Source organism: Myotis davidii, unplaced genomic scaffold, assembly GCF_000327345.1.
Source record: "Myotis davidii unplaced genomic scaffold, ASM32734v1 scaffold433, whole genome shotgun sequence".
NCBI classification, from domain to species: domain Eukaryota; kingdom Metazoa; phylum Chordata; class Mammalia; order Chiroptera; family Vespertilionidae; genus Myotis; species Myotis davidii.
In genome coordinates, this window is record NW_006293776.1 from 350365 (window position 1) to 361055 (window position 10691).

General features: G+C 39.9%; 1 pseudogene; it reads left to right on the forward strand.

Moving 5' to 3' along the window:
• Window positions 1-2189: 2189 nt before the first annotated feature.
• Window positions 2190-10246, forward strand: LOC102769529 (annotated as a pseudogene).
• The last annotated feature ends 445 nt before the right edge of the window (window positions 10247-10691 follow it).

Here is a 10691-nt window from a genome sequence, read left to right on the forward strand (position 1 = left end):
CAATAGGTGAGTGTCAACCTATGAACCAGGAGGTTATGGTTAAATTCCTAGTCAGGGCACATGCCCGGGTTGTGGGCTCCATCCCCAGTATGGGGCATGCAGGAGGCAGCTGATCAATGATTCTCTCTCATCATTGATGTTTCTATGTCTCTCATCCTCTCCCTTCCTCTCTGAAATCAATAAAAATATTTTAAAAAATTATACTCAGAAAAAATATATAAGGAATGAAGTAAATTTATGTTACTGTAATGTTTATGTCAATACATATACATTTTCAGCATAATAATAAATATAATACTCTGAGAAAATTATTTATACAAGCAATGAAAGTGTCTCATTTTATGTATATAATAACTTACATGTTTTTAAGAACATTGGAATTTTGAGGTAGCAATAAATAGTTTAGAATATCACCTTTTGTGACATTAATGGAAGGCTTTAACAATTCCAGCTGGAGCTGGTAATGAGGTTGATATTTGCTACTTGTGGGGGCAGAAAAATAAAGTAATATGAGACAAAATAACAGGAGAAAATGATCAAATGTATTGTGTATGTACATATGGGGATTTCATAACAATATGAGACCCCAGGATGCATTGGGCAGTTGAGGCTAATATGCCATTGTGGACTAAAGAGAGAGGCAGGGATCAGAGATTTAAAAGGGAAAGTAGAAAACTTATAGGTAGATGAGGAAAGCAAACACATGGTGAACACATTCTTGCTTGGCAACCCAGAAACAATGAGACACAGAGTGGCTTTAACAAACAGGCTTGCTTGAATCCTCCTTGTGTGCCACACTTTATTCATACATGCTAAATATAATAAAAAGAACATGCTATGTTTCCTTTCCTGAATAGGTTTTTGTTTTTTGTGTTTTTCTTGAGTGTGTTGGGCTTTAAATATTTTCATCTCAAATAACCTGCCTGCCAGGGTGGCACATTCTGGGCAGAGGCAACTGGACCCCTGCATACTAAGGGGAAGGAAAACATGGTGATGATCAGTTTTAAATGCTTTATTTCATAATGAGAAAAAGTGCTTTTTTCCCCCTAAAAATTCAACAAATGTTCTGTAAGCTGCCATCATTGTTGTATTTTACTTACAGTTTTTACTTAACACTGGGAAAATAAGTTGGAAAAATCCTTATTCAGTGAGTACAATTTAATGACTTTATTATTTGGGATGACTGCCTTTGGACCAATGGACTCTTCAAGCAATTTTCTGTGGTTAATTCTTGGATTAATAATACAAAATGATTTATTTATCTAGTCTTACAATCCTTTCATCAGTAATAGCTTTTAATATTTTATTATAAACTAGAGGCTCAGTGCACGAAATTCATGCACTGGAGGAGGATTGTCCCTCAGCCCAGCCTGCACCCACTCCAATCTGGGACCTCTCGGGGGATGTCTGACTGCCGGTTTAGGCCCCATCTGGGGCCTAAACCGGCAGTCAGACATCTCTCTCACAGTCCAGGACTGCTGGCTCCCAACTGCTCGCTTGTCTGCCTGCCTGATTGCCCCTAACTGCTTCTGCCTGCCAGCCTAATCACCCCCTAACCACTCCCCTGTCAGCCTGATCAATACCTAACTGCTCCCCTGCCAGCCTGATTGCCCCCAACTGCCCTCCACTGCCTTTCCAGTTGCCCCCAACTTCCCTCCCCTGCTGGCCTGATCTCCCACAACTGCCCTCCCCTGCTGGGTATCTTGTGGTGGCCATCTTGTGACCCCCTGGGGGTGGCCAAATTTGACCACATGGGGGTGGCCATCTTGTGTGAGGCATACACATCAATTTGCATATTACAGCTCTATTATCCTATCTAATAAAAGAGTAATATGCAAACTGACTGTCACTTCATGATAAAGATGGTGGTGCCCACAGCCAATAAGGAGGGAATATGCAAATTGATGTGAAAAAGATGGCAGCGGCCGAAGCAGAGAGGGCAGGGGGCTTGGCTTCCTTGGTTGCAGGGACAGCCATGGTGGCGGGCCAGATTGACATCCTCCTGGCCGTGCCACGGGGGTTTGTGGATCTGTGCAGCTGCAGGCCTCCAGTGCGCACATCCTCTCCTCCCCCCTTGTGTGCGAACGTCCCCCAGTGCATTGTCACCCACGTGCACCTGCAACAGTCCCAGACCATGGCACACATAAGTTTATCCCCTGCCCCTTCACTGCACTTCCATCAACCCCAGCATGCCTACGTCCTCCACAGGATGTACACACATCCCCTCTGGCATGCTCATGTACTTTGGAGAGTATCTCATTGTTCTGGGTGCTGGGGTGGGCACCTGTGAGATGACAGTGAGAGGGCGGAGTGGTGATGCCCTGTTTCTGCGGGTGCCAATGAAGCGACGAGATCACCTCCGTGGGGCTAATGCAGGTGCTGTGGTGAGAGCAGGTGCAGACAGACACACCTGGTCGGCATGGGCAGCCCTCACTGAGGTGCCTTCGGCCAGTGTTCAAGATCGGGAACTCATAGGAGGCAAGGAGTTCCGTCCTCTCAGTGAAATGGTGGGATAGCCAGGGTGACGGCAAAGGAGGAATGTGCACTTTGGGTGCCAGCACCCATGAGCGAAGGTTGCCCTGACTGAGCCTCGTTCGCTTGGGGCCTAGCACACTCCTGCCAGGCAGCAAGTGACAGGACATGCTTTTCCCAGTTAATGAGAGAAAACATTGATTCTCCTGCTGCCCACGAAGGTGGAAAGTGCAGTGGGGAGACATGTGGGGAGTGAGCAAGATTTCCTGTCTGGGGTTCCAAATCCACTGTTGGTTCCTTTCACTGCTGACTAGAGATATACAGGGTGTCCCCCCAAAATGTATACACACTTTGAATACCTACTAATTCCAAGGGTTTAAGCATGAAAATAAAGAAATAACAATGGAGCTGTCATCTGTTAAAAGAGCAGGCACAAACCAGCAGTTGGACATTCCCTGAGGGGTCCCAGATTAGAGGGGGTGCAGGCTGGACTAAGGGCTCTCCTCCATGCCTCCATGCACAAATTTTGTGCACTGGCCCTCTAGTATAGGATAAAATACTTGGTATATGATCATTAGAGAACATAGTTACAAAATCATAGCATCAATTAGTGTGTTTATAGTCTAAGTAGCAAGGAATACATTACTGTTGTAATGGTCAAATTATTAATGTTCATTCACAATGAACTATGTTAAAAATTTAGGACATATTTACAGTTTTAGTTAATTTTCTATACCCAAGAAAAATAAAGGTAAATTTTTCACCATCCTGTTATTTATGTACTTTTAAAATGACTTTTTAAATTTAGAAATGTGATTGTTGGTAATAAAATAAATTGAAGCTAGTAGTAGATTCATGTAGTATTTTTTCTGCTACTAACTCTTGATGGGATTTGTGTGTTACTTTTCTTTTCTCAGCTACAATTTTGCAGTGAAAAAATGAGCTGTTGGACCAGATTATATCTACCATTTCTCCCATCTTTAAAATTTTATGATTATGTGGCTGTATGCTGGTATGCTAGGCAAACCAGAAAATTATATAGTATTCAGCAAGTGAGAACATTGATTTTTTTCTTATTTTACAGATATGATAATGTTCATACTTTGTGATCATACTATTCATCACTGGATCATACTTAAAAACAGAACCCATACTAAAACAGACCCCCTACCCAGGGGAGTGATCTAGGAATCTGAATTTCCATAAATATCAACTGATTCTTATGGTCATGCAAGTTTAAAAAACATTGATTTATTAAATCAGGCACTAGAAGTAATTATATGACATATGAGGAAAATTTGGGCTATAAATGACAGAAAAATCCAACTTAGATTGGTGTAAGCACCCTAAAAAGAGAGACATTTTTTGGATAATTTAACTGAAAGCTTAGAAGTAAAATATTCTTCAGTCTCTAAAAATTCCAGGGCTCAGATAATGTCACCAGGGTCCAATTTATCTTTCTCTCTATCTGTGTGTATTGCTGCATTGTTTTTCATTCTACTTTCCTCTATGTTTTATTTACTCTCATATATACAGTGCACACGAGAGCCTCAATTACAGCCTCCTGAATCTCCAGGCCTGTTTTCATACTGTTTTTTTTTAAAAAATGGAATAAAGATATATCTCTATTGGTCACTCCACAAAATCCCTGGCTCAACTCTAATTGCCTTTGATGGATTCATATTTCTGCACCTGAACCAGCGTTTCTGAGCAAAGTGAAATGCAATGCTCCGTTGGCCAAGCCTGCATCACATACTCATTCTGGAAACACCTGCTCCACATAAATAAAATAGGATTAGATTGGAGAAGAGACCATTTCTTGAGGGAAAATAAGGTGTGAACAGAAGAAAAATTGATCTTGGGCAAGAAGACATTAACTATTTACCACACATGGGTAGATTGCTCTGAAAAGTGTTTACTGGTCTGAGGAAGTCATGAATCAAAGCTTCTTCAACCAGGTAAATGGAAATATAACTTGTCCTATGTTAGGTGCCATTTACCACTTCCCATCAATACATTTTTATTCAGTTAGGTCCAAGTTCAGTGAAAATCATTCACATTCTCCAGTCCCTCCCAATGCTGCAGCTCTGGTTGTAATAACAACAACAACAAAAGTGAAAAAAGCCCATTTTGGGGTGGAAAAATGATAAAATAGATCCATTGGGAAAACATTACATTAGCTACATTTTGCTCTCAAAATCTTGAGGATGACGATAAAATGTAAAAACACATGCCATTGTTGTTACATCCTAAAGAGCAAGAGTTTTAACTTTATTTTCAAACTTTATTTAAAAATAACAACAGTAAATTTGTTTTAGTGTTAAATTATGAATGAGGGTATTAATTTATTTTATTTACTTTTTATCTTTGTTTTAATTAAATGTATTGGGGTGACATTGATTAATAAGATTATATAGGTTTCAAGTGTACATTTCTATGATATATGAACTGTATATTGCATGTGTGTCTGCCACCCAAAGTCAAATCATCTTCCTTCATTATGATGGATTATAGATTTTTAAATTCTCAACAAAACAACAACAAATCCCATAAAGCCATATAAAAAGAGGATAATACTTCATAATCAAGTTAGTTTTATCCCAGGAATGCAAAACTGATTTAACAATAAAAAATCAATGCAATCTGCTGTGTTAATAATAAAGAAGAAAAACTATATGATCATACCATTTGAGAAAGTGAAAGAATTTGACAATATTCGATATTCATTCATGATTGAATTCTCAGCAATCAAGGAATAGAGGAAACTTCCTTAAACTATTTGGGCATTATTATAAGACATCCATTATAGCTAAAATCTTTTATTTTTTAAATTTGTTTCAGAGAGAAGGAAAAGGAAGAGAGAAATAGAAATGTCAGTGATGAGAGACAATCATTGATTGTCTGCCTCCTGTATATCCCCTACTGGGGATTGAGCCAGCAACCTGGTCATGTTCCCAGACTTGAAATCAAACTGTGGCCTCCTGGTTCATGGGTTGACTCTCAACCACTGAGCAACGCTGACTGGCCTATAGCTAAATTTGTATTTGTTAAGTTTATTCCCAGGTATTTGATTCTTTTGGGTGCAATTGCCAAATGAATTGTTTTTTCTTTTTCTTTTCCCTTTTCAGAAGTTTTGTTTGGTATCCAGGAAGGCAATGCATTTTTGCACATTGATTTTGTATCCTGTAACTTGACTGTATTTGTTTATTGTTTCTAAAGGGTTTTTGGTGGAGTCTTTAGGGTTTTCTATATACAGAATCATGTCCTCTGCAAAAAGTGACACTTTAACTTCTTCCTTCCCTATATTGATGCCTTTTATTTCTTCCTCTTACCTTATTGCCCTGGCTAGGACTTCCAGCACTATGTTGAATAAGAGTGGCGAGAGTGGACAACCTTGTCTTATTCCTGATTTTAGAGGAAAACCTTTCAGTGTTTCACCATTGAGTATGATTTTTAAACTTGTTATAAAGCAAGCTATTTCTGTTCAGTTGCGTTTACAATTTAGCATGTTTGTGTGTGTTTTTGAGTCACACCAGGCACAGGTTAATTTTGTATCTGCGTGCCCTATTAACAAAGATTCTGAGTCAGCAGTGCTCCGGCATGCATCTTTTATCAAGTCCACACATGAATGATGCACATCACAGTTTGGAAATGTTTTAGTTAAAACTTTAAGCCTAAATTAGGCAGCCTACAAGGTCTAATATTGGGTAATTGCAACATAATTTATACACAACATTTTCATGATGGGATTAATACAATGCACTAAGCTTTAATTATCAAAGAGACAATTAACTTCTGAAAAGAAAGATGAGCATCTATTAAGAAAACCACTCTACTGCACTCTTTTCTCAACCATTTCTTCCCCAAAATCTCATTTATCTTTATCATTAAGGAATATGATGTTGCAATATGCAGATAATTTTTCTCAGAATTTTAACCACTGACAATTTATGTAAACTTGGTTTTAGGGAAATATCCACAATAAATGTGAGGAAAGAATTTAACTCTTTATATTGTTCTTATATATATATATGTAATCTTTTGTTTTTCTGCCTGACATAAGTAGTCATAAGAGGCTCTAGCCGGGTAGCTCAGTTTGTTCATCATCCCAATATGGCAAGGTTGTGGGTTTGATCCCTGATCAGGGCACATATAAGAATCAACCAATGGATGCATAAGTAAGTTGAACACCAAATCAATGTTTCTCTTTCTGTGTTTCTCTGTTCCTCTCTTTCTAAAATCAATCAGTCAATAAACAAAGTAGGTATAAAATAAGTGCTAAGAGAATCACAGATTTCATCATGAAAAATTTAGGCAATGAAGGTTCAGAAATCTGTGATGTACCAACCCAGTCTCAAAAGAGAAATTCCTGAGAACACTGAACTGTGTCCTTTAAATTACATTTTATTTTGTAAGTAAAATATTATAAAAATAATAAACAAAGATGATGTTGGAACCAATTGTGTAGAAATAGGTTAATCCATGAGGAAAATAATGTTGCCTTTCAAAAGTAGCCGAGGTGCAAACTCAACACTGTCATCCATACCTACTCAATGATCTAACATAGTACTGAGCACCAACTCATATGTCAGAAAAACCCTGAAATGTCTAAACAAGAGATAAATTCTATGGCAGTACTTTTCTTCTGTACAACACTGCTTCCTACAAAATCTCATTTATCTTTATCCTTAAGGAATATGATGTTACAATGTGCAGATACTTTTCCTCAGAATTATATGTAGGTTACTTTATTTGAATGAGTTTCTTTTCAGAATGCACACAAAAAAATAAGTTTTAAGTTAAGAAACACCAGCAAGGCATCACATACAAAATGTATAGAATTATAATTAATTTATTTTAATAGAAAAAATGTATTTTGATGTTTTTAGTTTAGATTTCTATGGTTCATTGTCTTTCTCTTCCCCTCCTTCCCTTTTCCTCTCTCTCTCTCTCTCTCTCTGACATACACACAGATATAAAAAACACACAACTGCTAATTGTTAAGAAAAGAAGACATAAGGAAGGCCAAGAGACATATGAGAACATGCTCAAAGTCACTAATCATTTGAGAGATGCAAATCAAAACAACAATGAGGTACCATCTCACACCTGTCAGATTGGCTATCATCAACAAATCAACAAATGACAAGTGCTGGCGAGGATACAGAGAAAAGAAGAACCTTCATGCACTGCTGGTGGGAATCCAGGCTGGTGCAGCCACCTGTGAGGAGCAGTATGAAGTTTCCTCAAAAAATTAAAAATGGAACTGCCATTTGACCCAGTTATACTACTTCTAGGAATAATGAACAATATAAACTGATGAACAAAAACAGATTTAGAGACAGAGAAGCATTGATAAACTGTCAATCCTCAGAGGGAAGGTAGGGGAGGGTGGGGGTAAGGGGGAGAGATCAACCAAAGGACTTATATGATGCATATAGGCTTAACCAATGGACATAGACACCAGGGGGGTGAGGGTATGAGTATAGGGGTGGGGAGGCAATTGGGTGATAAGGATACATATGTAATGCCTTAATAAATAAAGAAAAAAATAAAAAAGGAAAATATTCTTAGAACTCTATTTAACACACATAAAAGTTAATTTTCTTGGAATAAAAATAATTTCACTTAAAAAGCTCAAATCTAGGCATTTCAGATTGCATGATACACACTCATTTTCTTGATCATTTTTTTTTAATATACTCCAAAGTTGTCCTAGAGCTCTGCCTAGCTTTGCACTCATCTTTTAAACACATATGCTCTAAATTATTTTTATTCTTTTGGTTGGTAATTTCATTTGTATTACCGAAGAGAAAGAAGTTGATACATCTCTTGACAAAGTGAGAGTTTTCCACACCTATCATTCTACTCTTTCCTCAGGCCCTTCACACTCACTAGTCAGATATTAGTTGTTGTCTGCCAGACATATCCAATCATATTTTCTATCTGCCTTAAAATTGGAATTTGAAAGAACTTCTAGAGATTTGTATTAACTATTTATTTCAATGCTCTCAGAACAACTTTCTATTTTATCTTCAATGCTCATTTTATCACTGATGTCAACTGTTGATTACGTGTCTCTTTTTCAAAAAAGATATAAATATGCAAGTTCACCACAGAATTACCTATCTCTAGAATATTATAAACAATATCATGCTTTGAGTATGAAAATTACATCTACATTAGAAATCTCATATCTAACTTCCTATACGGCATTGTAACATAATTCTAACAAATATCGCCAGCTAAACACCCAGGAATTCCACTGGAGCTTTCCTCACAAACCTGTGCCAGTTCCACAGGGCGTCTGATGAAGTCAGTTGTGGCAACTGTAATTGCTCTAGCCAAATCTTCAGAATCATCCATTCTTTCAGAAAATGTTCTTTGTTCTCCTTCAAGGTATCTCGCCTGGCCACCCTCATCATGGACTCTGCTACATCTGTCTCAGCCACCCACCCGAGTTTGAGTGAATAACTGCCCTAGCCGCTTAACTAGAATCCCTTCTCCAGCTCCTTAAGCATCAACGTTGGCAAGTACAGACCTAAGCGCCCGTCTAAAAACAGGGCTTCAGCAATCTCTTCAAGTCAAACGAGCTACAGATGAAGTTTTAGCAGAAGCAAAGAAACCACGAACTGAGGATCAGGAGTGTGTGCGCCTTGATGAAGAGAGATGCGCTGCCCGCCTGGAGGGTCACAAAGAAGGGATTGTCCAGACTGGACAGATTAGGTCTTTGTCCGCAGCTATGTCAGTGGGAAAAGTTGCTGCAATCGAAGCCAAAGTTATGGCTAAGAAATGATCCACCATCAAGACTGACTTAGTTGATCACATAACCGCTCGCTCGCAAACAGAGGAGTTTTGTGGGCACTGAGGTAGATGTGACCGGGATATTGTTAACAGAGCGAGTGTGGAGGACACGGACAACTATCCTACAGAGCACGGGAAGACCTTTTCCAGGGACATTTGTGCAATTCTTCAGCCTGTGGAAGCCAGAGAAGAAGGACGTGCGCCTGAACAGCGACGGGCCCCTGTGGCTCCCACATTGTGTACCAAACAGCCTAACCCAGCCGCCTACAACAGATACGACCAGGAAAGATTCAAAGGAAAAGAAGAAACAGAAGGTTTCAAAATTGACAGATGGGCACCTGCCGTGGGATGACGCTGGAGTCTGTGACGGAGGGTGCGGGGCCCTAAGACTCAGACTCCCGGCACAGCCAGTACCGAGACCGGTTTCTCAAGCAAGACCTCCCCTAATCAGAAGAACGGTTCTCGAACACCTATTATCATAACCCCTGCCACCTCCGCCTCTTTCATAACCATGCTGAATGCAAAGGACCTTCTGCAGGACCTGACACTTGTCCCATGGGATGAAAAGAAGACACAGGGCTGCCAAGGAGAAAATGAAACTCTGACACCGAGGAAAGATCGGGTGCAGCCGAGGGGCGCCGCGCTCAGCCTCACGGTGCCTGCAGAGCCATAGACCGGCCTCTGACACTCAGGCCTCAGGACTGGGGCCGGGTCGGGGCCGTCTTCGTGCAGGGTCCCTGCGTGGCAGTTCAAACGCTGGCCATGGCTTTTGCGTGACATGTTTGCTAAAATGAAAGCCTTCCATCTCACATATGATGAGGTTCCTCTAGACCCCAACATTCAGAAGTGGGACGTAACAGTGCTAGAGCTCGGCTATTACAGACGCCACTCGGACAGACCGGTTTTCTTAGGCTTCTGGGAAACACGGGATAGGTACATGGTGAGGCATACATCCCACTTGAGATTCTGAATCATGTGGTTTCCCTGTCTGGAAATCTGGATTAAGAAGCGTAGATGCTGGCCATGGCTTTTGCGTGATGGGTCACCAGTTGACATGTTTGCTAAAATGAAAGCCTTCCATCTCACATATGATGAGGTTCCTCTAGACCCCAACATTCAGAAGTGGGACGTAACAGTGTCCCACTGTTAGAGCTCGGCTATTACAGACGCCACTATGTTTGACCGGTTTTCTTAGGCTTCTGGGAAACACGGGATAGGTACATGGTGAGGCATACATCCCACTTGAGATTCTGAATCATGTGGTTTTCCTGTCTGGAAATCTGGATTAAGAAGCGTAGATATACCTTCATCTAAAGACTGAGCGTCAAGCTCTATGAATTTATTAAAATCTCACAGATGAAGAAGGTCACGGTTCGAGCAAAAGATCTCATCCGATGCTTTTGTGCTTCAAAGGG